Here is a 13,075-nt window from a genome sequence, read left to right as displayed (position 1 = left end):
GGTGCTTCAGCAACTGCAAGAAAATAATAAATATCGATGTTGCACTTGCTGGTGTTTTAATTTGGAAAGGTGTTGTAAACTCTAAGTAAATTTGTCATTCAACTGGTGCAAAATTGGCTATAAGAAACCATGAGTCCGATACTAACCTGAAGAATATTGAGTGGGAAAGCAGTTTTGATCAGATAAAGGAAGTTGGTGCCTGGGTTTGTCAACTGATCGTGCACATGAGTACTACATTGCTTGTAAAGTAGATTTCATTTGCTACAAAAAATGTCAAAACCATGACCATTAGGAATCAATAAGCATAAACAGCAGACCTGCAAATGAAATTCAACCACAACAATTTAGAAAAAAAACGCAAAATAGAGAAAAATGTCAAACTTTGAATGCACGATTTGGCCAAACGGAGGTGAATTTGAAAAAAATAAAACATGAGTTTTTTTGCCAGTAGGGTCAATTAGATAACCCAGAAATGGTTTTTAGAAATTCGTGGCGGTTTGGGAGATATCCTTGGTTCTTTGGAGCGCATTTTTGCCTACCGCGTGAAAAAAAACGGAATTTCAATTAAATGAACACGCTATGATTTAATTCGGAAAGGGGAATTATAATTTGATTATGTGCTGGCATTTACTCCACCACATCTACTGCCTTATATTTCCATTAATCTGTAACTCATTAACACCTGTAATCCCAATTGAAGACGACTCTGTTTAGTGAATTAATTCCATTACGTGAACCAGTTGAGTACGCCTCTTCCAAACTGATCTGTCAATTTCAATCGAACTTCACTACTCCACCTGTTTAAACAGCTATCCCTATGTTCTTTTCATAAAATGCTCGATGCTTTACTCGGATGGATTTCATTATTTGCATAGTCACACGCCTTGCATGATTCGTAGAGATTTGAATTGCAGCAACATTCTCGTGAATGGCAATATTGGATTCTTGTGAATCATAAGCTGATTGCATACGACTCTTAAACCCTTATTAGTTGTTCATTACACCAAGGTTTTTTTCCCTTTTCATATCTTTGCAGCCTCTTTGCATACTCAGTCACCTTGTTTTCACACAGCCTACGCATATATTCACTCTGTCTTCACATACTCTATACATACAATTGCTTTAGTCACAGTCATCTACTTCCATATACATTTTCATTCCATTTCCATATCCATATATGTCCGATTTCTATCCATGCAATCACTCCATTTCTCAAACAGTAAAGGGAATTCTGAAGAGTAGCCGAGAAAAAAAATGATGGGCCTCATTGGGAGAGCTAAATCAGTTGAACACACTTGGACTTGGACTTTCTTTAGCTAGATCAAATGGGCAGTCAGGGATATGTGTTAAACGGTTGTTGTAGGAGTCATTAAAGCTGTTGAAAAGATCATACAGTTCCATTACTTTGAAATATTTTCATTATTAAAACTGTTTTGCTTCATATACCATTTATAAAATTTTTATTTTTTTAAGCAAAACAATGAAGAATTTTTTTGAAAAATAGCAGAGAAGCTCATGAATAATTGGTCTTATGCACCAGCTGTGATCTTAGGCTCTTTCTCCCTGGTACTTGGTTGCATAAAATCTCTTTTCCAATAACTTAAATCAGAAAACTAATGGTTGACTGTCTTTTAGCTATGGAATGCAGCCTGATTCCGCAGCTAACTGGCAATTCCGCAGCCATTTTATTACTTCTATAGGTTATAGGTGTCAAGAGACGAAACAAACCACATGGGTAGCTGGGAAAATGTTAGTACATGGATGGTGTCCTATTCATTTGATCCAATTCAATGAAAAAGACCCCGGTCAAAGGGAATTCAAGTTGTGTGTTATCACTAAGTCGCCACCCTAAGTCGCCACACTAAGTCGCCGCATGTCAAGAAAAAAATAATAATTTTGAATCAATGAAATGAATAAGTTATTTGCTCACTTTTCTGAAGGTATTGATTAATTTTGGACTGATAATGAAAGATGAATGGATAAATTTTTATTCAAGATTTTTAGCTACAGAAACCGTCGACATTCCACAGCTAAAGTCCAATTCCATAGCTATTCTCCAATTCCGCAGCTGAAAAAAACCTCATTGTTCAAATCAGCCTAACTTTCTCATACAAAATTAGATTTTGATGATTCCAGTACCGTTGGAAAGATCTTAACAAGATCTACACAATGAGAAATCCATCATTAGAGTTTGAAATGGAAAATAATGAAATAAATTTCTGAAAATAAGAAACATTCAACTTGGGGCACCAATTCCAAAGCAGGTATAAATTCTTTTGATTTTTCCTTTGAGAACTTGTTTCATTAATACAAATTCTTAGTTTTGTCTGTAAATATCATAACTAGAGAGATTGGCCATCTCTCTCCTTTGATAATCTTACATTCCATTGTAGAAGAAGTATTAGTTTTTCTTTTGTAGGTTCCAAGAGGAAGGACAAATGACTACAAGAGAATGGTGTCTCTCTAAGAGACCAATTTGTTTCATAAGAGGATGATCAACAACAAAAAGGAAATATGTTGATGCAAAATCAGATCCAAACACTTGAAAAACTTTCAGATACTATTGTCTCCATCACATCCATACTTCATAATAAACCATTCACCTCATTTCACTCCATATTTTCCATTTACATTCACATGCACTTTCCATCTCTTTTTGTCCATTCATAACCCACAAATAAAAGCAAGAGGCTCATATTGCCCATTTCCATTTCTACTCTCTATTGCCATCATCCATTTCTTGTCATTTTCATTTTGCAAATAAGCCCTCCTTCAATGCAAATTATTGAGTCCATAGTCCTTTGAGTCTAAGTTCTTTGTAAAAACACCTTGAGGCATGCATGCCTTAATGGCAAGTTCTCATGCTGACAAACAATGGGAATACATTAATGTCCCTTGTTCGTCAGATCTTCTAGGTGACTCAACATCAGTAAAATCATTCAGACCTAGCAAGATGTGTTTGGGCATCTTGACTCTCATTGTCATCAATGGTGAGAGTTCTCGTGTTGACTAGTGGCATCCATTAATGGCCACTAAGTCAAAAATTTCCTACTATGTTCGACATCAAAACATCTTTTCACATAGTAGGAATTGTGCCAATGAGTTTTGAAGACATCAAGACTATTATTTTCAGCATTTTGGAGCAGATTCAACAAGTTTTAGTAGAAGCAATAAAAAGTCATCTTATCTCGTTATCCATGACTCCTCTTGTTCAGCCACTTGAAGAAGAATATGATCAAAATTTTGCAGCCACCACACATACAACTCATCCATTCCAAAGGGTAAGTTAAGGTACGTCATTTTCTAACTTTTGACCATAGAATTCCATAAAAAGCTAGAATGATAATTGATTAGAAAAACATTTCTCTTCCTCATTTCATAAAATTGTCAATACCATTAGTTGGGGGGGGAATACATTCATCTTCATATTTTTCCATGTCCATATCATACTCAGGAGCCCACATACTTCCAACATATATTAACTATTACATTGTTAATATGAGCATAGAATGGATTTTCAAAAAAAGTGCTTAAAGGATAAATTGGATACAAACAAAATCATGGTTGTCACACAAGAACCAACCATAATGCAATCCAATAAAAATATACTTTGCAAAAATAATCAAAATATCATTATGCAAAGTTCAAATATCAAAATAGAATGCAACAACCAAAAAATTGGTTGTAAGACAAGAACCAACCATGTTGCAATTCAAGTAAAACACTTTGCATAAATATGAAGTTATCAAATGATATCATGCAAAGTTAAGCCAAAGCTCAAGGATCAAAAGAGTTAATGTAATATATATTGCATGAGGACATGCAATAACTTGAGTTGGGGGGTATTTTGGGTCTTGAAAATGTCATTCATTTCCATTACACTTTCACTATTATGTCCATTATATCACTTCCATTTTACCTCCATTTCAATACTATGTCACTACATTCATCCCACTTTCATTATCATTGGGCCACATTTATGTTTTTCCAAACTTTATTAATTCTTAGCATTTTTAAGTGAATTTTTGGTTAAAAATTAGGAAATAATGTGCATATTCTTATACCTAACAAGTGGGTTGAGATTGTTGACATATATAGGTCAAAAGGAGACTTTTAGAAGACCCTTATGTGGCACTCTAAGGCCAAATTCGAATTTGAGTGGAGAGAATCATGAGATCATGAGGATATGTGTCACATCTCCTAATTGTATTGTAATTCTAAAAATACATGTGTCTTATCATTTCCTATTTTTATAAGGACTCTAGAGGTAGAGGGAGAGATTCATAGACTCTCATTAATGATATGGCTTCTCATCTTTTTGTATAAATAGGAGATCTCTCTCCTTCATTTGTTAGTTTTTTAGCTTAGAGTTTAGAGCTTAGCTTGTGAGACTTAGCTTAGTTTGGAGTTTGCAGTTATTCCTTGATGGCTTTTGAAAGCTTTGGAGAGCTTTGTTGTACTTTGTAATTTTGAAGAATTTGAATAAAGCTTTGATGTTCTCAACATGGAAGGAGATGTGAAGTAGATGTCATGGAGCATATTAGAATGTAAGGTAGAGTAGATTTCATTTTGTAATTTTTCTTTGATTTCATTATGTCATTTGATTGCTTTTAAGTTTGATAGATTAGATTTTCCATTCATGCAATTTTAATTCATGTAAGTGTGTTCAACTAGTTGATTGTAGATTAGTTTTTCTTTACATGTTTTTGCATCAAATAGTGACATGAGATTTGCCTCTCTGCTGACTTTGTTTTTTTTAGCTTTTCAATTTCAGTTATGCTTTGATTTTAGTTTTATTCATTTGCTTTGTCAGTTAGTTTAGATATCAAATTCCTCATATCATTGACGATTATCTCCGAAAGCCATAGCTTAGACTACTTGGCGAGGAATCGAACTATGAATGATGTGATTTGATTTTAGTTTTACTTTTATGTAATTAGATATAAACTTGCTCATATCATTGACGATTATCTCCAAAATCCATATCTTAAACTACCTGGCGAGGAATCGAACTATGAATGATGTGATTTGATTTTAGTTTTACTTTTCTACAATTAGATATCAACTTGCTCATATCATTGACAATTATCTCCGAAACCCATAGCTTAGAATACCTGGCGAGGAATCGAACTATGAATGATGTGATTTGATTTTAGTTTTACTTTCCTACAATTAGATATCAACTTTCTCATATCATTGACGATTATCTTCGAAAGCCATAGCTTAGACTACCAGCGAGGAATCGAACTATGAATGATGTGATTTGATTTTACTTTTATTAGTTTGCAGTTTTTGATTTGTTTGAGTGCAATAGCTTAACTTTTATTTCTGTATTTAGACAAGCAGTAGAGACAGTGATTTCATGATCAGTATTTCATCTTTTGTTTGATTTAAGTAGTTGCATATTTACACTTTTGTTCAAGTACTGATTTGATCAATAGCATGTTTTGAGATCTTTTGAAGTGCTAGGTTTTGGAAGTTACCATTAGGGACATAAACCTTGTCTTGAAATCTCTACCCATACTTGACCTTTAAAAGTATTCTTAAGACCTTGGAATAGGATTTCCATTTGCATTAGGCACTTTAGGAAACCAACAAAAACAAAACCCCAAAACAAAATAAAATCTATAAAACAACGAAGTAAGAAAAAGGTTAACTAAGCACATATGGTTCACCACACTTCATCAGTTTACGATACCCGGATTGATAATTTATGTAGAGCAATTTAAGACGTTAAATTGACTAGACAAATGGCGAATAAAACTTCTCTTGTATATTCAGGAAATTTTTAAAGTCCAGCCAAAGAACTGAGTTCTATCATATTTTTTATTATTATCCCCTCTTTCTTCGATGCTACAGAAATCCCTAGTGCAAGAACACACATGATTGGTGCAGGCAGGTTCAGTGCAAGCACGTTGTAGTGCAAGCAGGATCAATCCAAGCTCGATTAGTGCAAGCACGCAAACACAGTGCAAAGAATTGTTTAAACATAGTACATAAGCACTTGATGTAAAACGTTTATTGAGAAATTTACATTTTTTATTCCTGCAGATGAATAACTACCACAATGATAGATCATAGCATTGTATTATTTAAATTTTGGTTAAAACTTTGTTTTATCATTTACTAATTTAGGGAGAAATCATTTAAGTGCAAGATATTTTAGGTTTTGAAGTCTAATCTTTTTAATGAGTACTGAAGTACACCTTATGTGAATTATGAGGCAACCGGGGATAGTACAGATCCACCTGAAATCCTACACTTACGTCCGTTGAAAAGATCCTCCATCACTCGCTCATGAGAGCCTTACCTCATAATCTGATGCCCCACAATCGTTACACCACCACCACAAAAAATTCAGCCTCCTCCGATTATCATTTCCTGCGCGTAGCATATTGATACGTGTGTGCATTTGTCATGAAGGGGAGATTTTAATGATTGAACATGATTGGATGGAAGCGATCAACAAGATGGTGGAACGACTGGATCTCCATCATAAAATTCTCAGCAGCTCCCTTGCACTCCACAATCTGAAATCTCCCCAAGGTTGTGACAAAGAATTGAGGTGAATTCAACATAGAGATGGCGCTTGTGAGACATGAACCATCATCTATGAAGGAGATAGAGCAAACGACCGAGTATCGAGGTAGTCTTGCACTATTGCAAGAATCAGGATTTCTCCCATTTTTGCAGAAATTCGATGGGTTCGATACGGCCGTGGCTCTGGAATTTGCAAAGACATTCGAGGAGGGCCGAGCTAAAGTAGGCTCACTGGAATTTGAGGTCACAGAGGAATATATAGTGCGAGCTACAGGCTTGTCAACCACGGGTGAAATGTTGGCATTATGATTCAAGTGTTGTCCTTGATGGCAACTCACTCAGAGGTTGGTACGGGTGCTCAGAGGTTGGTACAGGTGATGGCAACTTAATCAGAAGACAGATCTTAGTACAGCATGCCAAGGAAGTTCATATACGCAGGTTTGTTAAGCCCAAGTCGCGTGTACACGCTGGTTGGCTTCAGTAAAAGCGCGTGTATGTGGAAAACTTATCTTTGGTCCACGGCGGTTATTCCTTGGAAGTTGTGCCTATGGTTTTGGACCTTGGTGTCTCGACGGACGTGTTGATCCCTAGTTTTGAAGTTGATGGTATTGGATTTCTATGGTTTTGGCTCTTGGTATTGAACAAGGCCTAAGGCTATATAAGGAGAAAAAGATCATTAGGCAATGGTATCTGAAATGTCTTGAATATCTGATGAAGCATTAGATCCAGTATGCAGGGTTATGGGTTGATGATGCATTGCTTGATCTGAGCTAAGGAGAGATCTCACCTGTTGATGGAGAACTAGATCTAAGGAGAGATCGGGATCAAATGGTTTGAAATGAACTATCTTTATGATGCTTATTCTAGATCTACATACTGACGCATGTATTGTTCTATAAGTGTTATGAGTATGACTGATGTCTGGTACAGCTGCAAGTTATGAGAAATTATTTTTAGATCTGTATGCGGGTTGTCTTTGATAAAAGCGCGTATACACGCGGGTTTGATTCATCGAAGTAGCGTATACATTGTAAATCTTAATATTTGAAGTTGCAGATGGATCTGATGGTTATTACAGAGTTCTGTGTCTGCTCTGTGTTCTGGTGACTGTTGTTAACAGGGTTTCAGTGATTCAGAGTTTGATGATTGTTTTGAGCTTCAATGATAGTTATGGGTCCAGTATGAAAATTGGATGAAAAGTGGCCTTGCAGATTATGTGTTGTGCTTCAGTGTATCCAGTCTGAAAATTGATGAAACGTGGTACCTGGAGGTGAGAAGATTGTAGGCAAGCACCTACGTACTAGTATCTAAGCTAGTACAAAAGCTAAAGGAGATCTTTGGAGCATTGTAGCAGGTAGCAGCCTGCGTACTAGTAAATGGATCGACTAGTACAAGAGCAAAGGGGGTTGTAGCTCCCGTACTGGTATAAGACTGCACCAGTACAAATATTGTAAAAGGATTTTCTTATTAAGAAGAAGATTGAGATGACTTGCAGCAGGTGGTTTTCACCCACATTGGGTTTCCACCTTATATCTTTGTGTTCATGTGTGTGGCTCTTGTGTGATGTTCTGTTCTGTTATTCTGCACCTGTTTACTGTTAATATGCTTAATAATGATCTGATGCATTTACTGAAGATTAAGCTAACTGAATTATAAGATCTCTGGATATACGCGAGTTTCATTAGACACAGTAGCGTGTACACGCGGGTTCACTTAATTGAAGTAGCGTATATGTTTCTGAGTATGAAATTGAAAAGTTTGATTGATCTGATAATACTGATTCACCCCCCCCCTCTCAGTATTATTTCCAACATGAAAATGGTTCAAAAAGGAGCAGATCGAAAGGAAAAGATGGCGTCGATTTGTGGTCGATTGAGAGCTCAAAGTCGGCTGGAAGAAAGGGCTTTTTCAGAGCACCATGATTGGAAAATGGTGAGACCTCCTATACATATTACAAAAAATTTTGACCTACGAGGGACGTTACACATTAACGTTCATGTACCATATCAGGTTGTTGCTGCATTTTGAATCAGGGAAATGCATCAATTTCCCTTATTACCTGCTCCAAAGTTTAGAGAAAATGGCGAAAGGAGTGCAAAATGGGAGTGCCAGCTGGGTTGCAGATAAACTGTACCATCATAGGATGATTGCAATCCTAGTCAAGAAAGAGCCGGAGGCTAAAGGAATAACCTGGGAGGCGTTCTTGAAAGAATTTTGGGAAAGATGTGTCGGGGAGTTAGCTGGAAAAAGTGTAGGCAAGAAGATAAAAGATGAGACGAAAAGTAAGGAAAAAAGGGTGCAAGTAGGGGAGAAATCTATTGAAGAAACCCCGTCCTCAGCAAAAAGAGGATCGACCAAGACCTCGATGAAGAGAAGGAATGTCTCTTTGGGGACAAGTAAGGCTCAATCGAGCTCCCTGATTTGATTGATGAAACACCCCGGGCTTCACCTGGAGATCATAACCTCTCAGTTCTCACAGATGCAACAGCTCACAAAGTGGGGAATGAAGAAGATGCAGAGAAGGAGGAAGAAATTCTCTTGTCGGCCTTCGTTCATAAATTGAAGAAGAAAAGAATGACAAAAAGTGCAATTAAGGACCCGGTAGAGGGTCAGGTAGATGACGAGGCGCAACACTTTGAAGCCCTTGAAAATTTTGATGAATAGGGTACTGAAGCCCCTGACGAGGTGAATGAACAGGGTACTGAAGCCCCCTGCTAACATGGATGTATAGGTCATTGAAACCCTTGATGAGTTAGGCACACGACAAGAAAAAAGGACATTGGTGAGGGGTGAAAAATGTCACCATAAGCTCATTGGTGACAATCAAAAGAGCCTTCATCACCAAAAACTGAACGTCACCAAAGGTGGCGTCGCCAAAAGTATAGGTGTTGTAGTGAAATTCAAAGTCTATCACCAATAATGATTTATAATGATGGATAGTGACCGTCACCATTTCATATGAGTAATGGTGATGGACCATAGCCTTCATCACCAAAAACTGAACGTCACTAAAGTTGGTGTTGCCAAAAGTAGAAGTGTTGTAGTGACATTCAAAGTTCGTCACCAATAATGATTTATAATGACGAATAGTGACCGTCACCATTTCATATGAGCAATGGTGACAGACCATGGCCTATATCACCAGAAACTGAATGTCATCAAACCTAGCGTCACCAAAAGTATAGGTGTTATGGTGAAATTCAAGGTCCGTCATGAATATTGATTATAATGATGGATAATGACTATCACCATTTCATATGAACAACAACGATTTATTGTGATGGATTTTTCATGACCGTCACTATTGATGCATATTTATGGTGACGTTCGATGACCGTCACCAAAAGCTGCATTGCCAGAAGTATAGGTGTTGTGGTGACATTCAAGGTCCGTCACGAATAATGACTATAATGACGGACAACGACCGTCACCATTTCATATCAACAACAACGATTTATGGTTATGGATTTTTGAGGGTCATCACTATTGATGCGTATATATGGTGGCATTCATTGACCGTCACCATTTCATATTTTGGTGAGGGTCGAAAAATGTCACCAAAGCTCATTGGTGATGGTCAAAAGAGCCTTCATCACCAAAAATTGATCATCGTCATTCCATATGGATGTTAGGGCACGATGGAATCGAACCACCAACCTCCTGCTTGTAAAGCAGGTGCTCTTCCATTGAGCTAGAATCCTTTAAAGAATTATACTTCTAAAATTAGACCTTGAAACTTCATAAATAGTAAATTCTACAACTTTCAATAAACTAAATTCTCGAAAATATTTTACTAAACAAGAAAAGCAACATCAAAGATGCAGGTCCCTACCTAATGGTTATTGAAGTTATGAAAAGTGGGTGCAGGGAAAAATAGTTATGTATAAGAGAATCAAGATGTTCAGTTGAATACTCAATTAGAAGTGAAACTCTGAAGACATTTATAACCTATAAATGACCTATAACTAGCAAATGCACCAAATATTGCATAGGAAATGTCATAAGTGGATAGCATATGGAAGAAGAGGAGGCAGGGACTTGGAACCCTTGTACATCTTGGCATGCCTTAGCATTTGGCACATCTTAGCTTGTTTGAAATGCCTTTGTATTATCTGGCACATGTTAGCATGCCATAGCATTCCCTAACACACCTTGGTAGTCATGACCTCACAATTAGCATTACATTTTTCCATGACTTGGGAACCTTACATTCATTAGAACACCTCGGCACTCCCTAATTGTCATGTCCTCTATTATCCCCCACAATGTTCCACGCTAATGAGGAGATCGACGGAGGTAACCACAGACCAAGCTTTTAGTTTGGTAGCTAGCCCTACCAAACTAGAGAGGGCTCTCTCTATGAAATTACAGCCAAGAGATGGTTGGAATCTAAAGGATTTTAGGCAAGATAGCTAGGCTCAGGTGGGTTTTTGGAAAATTTAGGGACTTGGAACTCTGTCCACCGGTGTCTTGTCTGGCAAAGACTTTGTCAAGGAGGCAGGGACTTGGAACTCTATCTAAGATAAAGCACCTAACATGCATGACAGAAGCTCCCTAGAATAGAGTACCTCCTACCTAGAAGAGTGTCCCTTGCTCAAAATATAGAACCCTTCTCTATTGTGCACTTTTCTTAAAGATAAATCTGTGCATAAAATAGTACTAGAAAAACACCTAAATTAAGAAAAGTGAGCATCTAAGTCAAACTATAAAAGTATACTAAATATGGCTCTATATAAGTTTGGGAAACACTAGACAAGCATGCTTGCATACAAAAACCATAAGATGCCTAAAATCGAACCATAAGTTTTGAACTTTGTTTTGAAGTTTGCCAAACTTTGAACCTCATGTTCAAGTTCAGTGAACCCTGTGACTTAAGATTAACTTTATAAGAAAATTCATTCCAATCAATTGTACAAACCTGTAGGAGTATTGCTAGGACAGAGGTGTGTTGATAATTATGTGCCCTACTTGTGCTTCAGTGTGTACTAGTCTCCTAATTCCCCCACTCATTGTGCATAGAAAACTTTTGTTGGATAGTGTAGAACCTAGCTTTGAAAACCCAGGGAGAAAACATATGAAATAGACAATGAAATTCCTATATTGGTCTTTTATAAACTTCTTATTCAAGTTGACCAGTTAGGCTTGGGTGGGTTTGATTGATTTTTCCATTAGCTGGTTCAAAAATCAATTGACCCGAGTTGACCTATTTTGGTTGGTTCCAAATGAAAATGACTTAGTTAAGGGGTATGGTCATGTTGACTCGGTGATTTCGAGTCAACTTGTATGATTCGCGATACTGTGTTTGTAGTGACTTCTATCATTGTTAAGTCATTCTCTAAGGATCCATATCTTGTAGATTGCTAATATATTGTTGAACATCTAATGGTTTTGTGTCATTCAAAAAATGGTTGCAGTAAGTGCCTATGGTATGTACCCATGTATCTTTTGTTGATAGTTTTTTCTTGCATTACAATGCGGCAAGAATTTGGGTGTAAATTTAAGGAAGCTAATTTTTCTTACAACATTCAGTTACTCAAAGCTTCTTGATCTAAGAAGCCATGGATGGGGGTATCTATTTTACCAAAGTTGCCCTAGACTTGGACCTGGTCCCAATTGCAATGAATGACTTACATAGTCCCACTTCTCCATGAGGGGTAAACGGTCTGTGGGAATTGAAATTTAATGGGGAGATTATCACCCCCCTTGTTTTATCAACCAACAAAACCTCCGTGGACTTCCGTAATGATTTTGAAAATGTTTATGAAATTATATGGTTATTTGATGAAATGAAGTATCTACAAAAACTAAGCGTTCAAGAAGATGGAGAGTATTATTTAATAGAAGCTTGAGTTTTTGGATTAAGTTCTCAAATAAAGTATGATTTTATGTCCTGTTGTTCTTCTATTGGAGCAAAGTTGCGTAAAAGTTGTTTTCCTTCTATGGTTCTTTGTACAATGTAAAAGTGGGGTGTCCTATAACCCCTACTAAGGCTCAAATCTCCCATAGACATGTCTTGGCTGTCGTGGACCATCTTTCCTGCATAAGAAGGCCTCCAAGGGATTTTTGCAGGTTCAAGCCAAGAATATATTGGAAGAGTAGATTTAGATGAGTCTTAGCTTTTAGCTAACAAATTCTTTTGAGGGTTGTAAGCAGTCTACATCTCATTTTCATATTTTCATATTGTGAAGCTTGTTGCCAATTCAATATGAAGAATTTCAATTAGTTAAGAGGTTGTTTTCCTTTCCCCATTTCTTTCTCTAGGTTGGTTTCATTCTGAAGAATTTTTTTTTACATATTTTTGGTATCTTTACTCTATGTCAATATCTGTTGTTTTGTGACTGCATAACAATTATCACTCCTAACTTATCTTTTGTATGTTTTAATCTCTTTATTATCGTTGTTCAATATATCATGATGCAAACATGATATCATTTAGGGATACAAGCCAAAGGATTTTTCCAAGTTATATTAGAGCTCATGTTCTGATCAAAACTACTTTGGGACCTGTTTCTATCATGCTCTACTATTTTTCCTA

Source organism: Pinus tabuliformis, chromosome 6 (assembly GCF_031772625.1).
Source record: "Pinus tabuliformis cultivar Carrire ecotype Pingquan chromosome 6, CPIR1, whole genome shotgun sequence".
NCBI lineage: Eukaryota > Viridiplantae > Streptophyta > Pinopsida > Pinales > Pinaceae > Pinus > Pinus tabuliformis.
The sequence above is the reverse complement of the archived record's forward strand: the minus strand, read 5'-3'. Positions refer to the sequence as shown.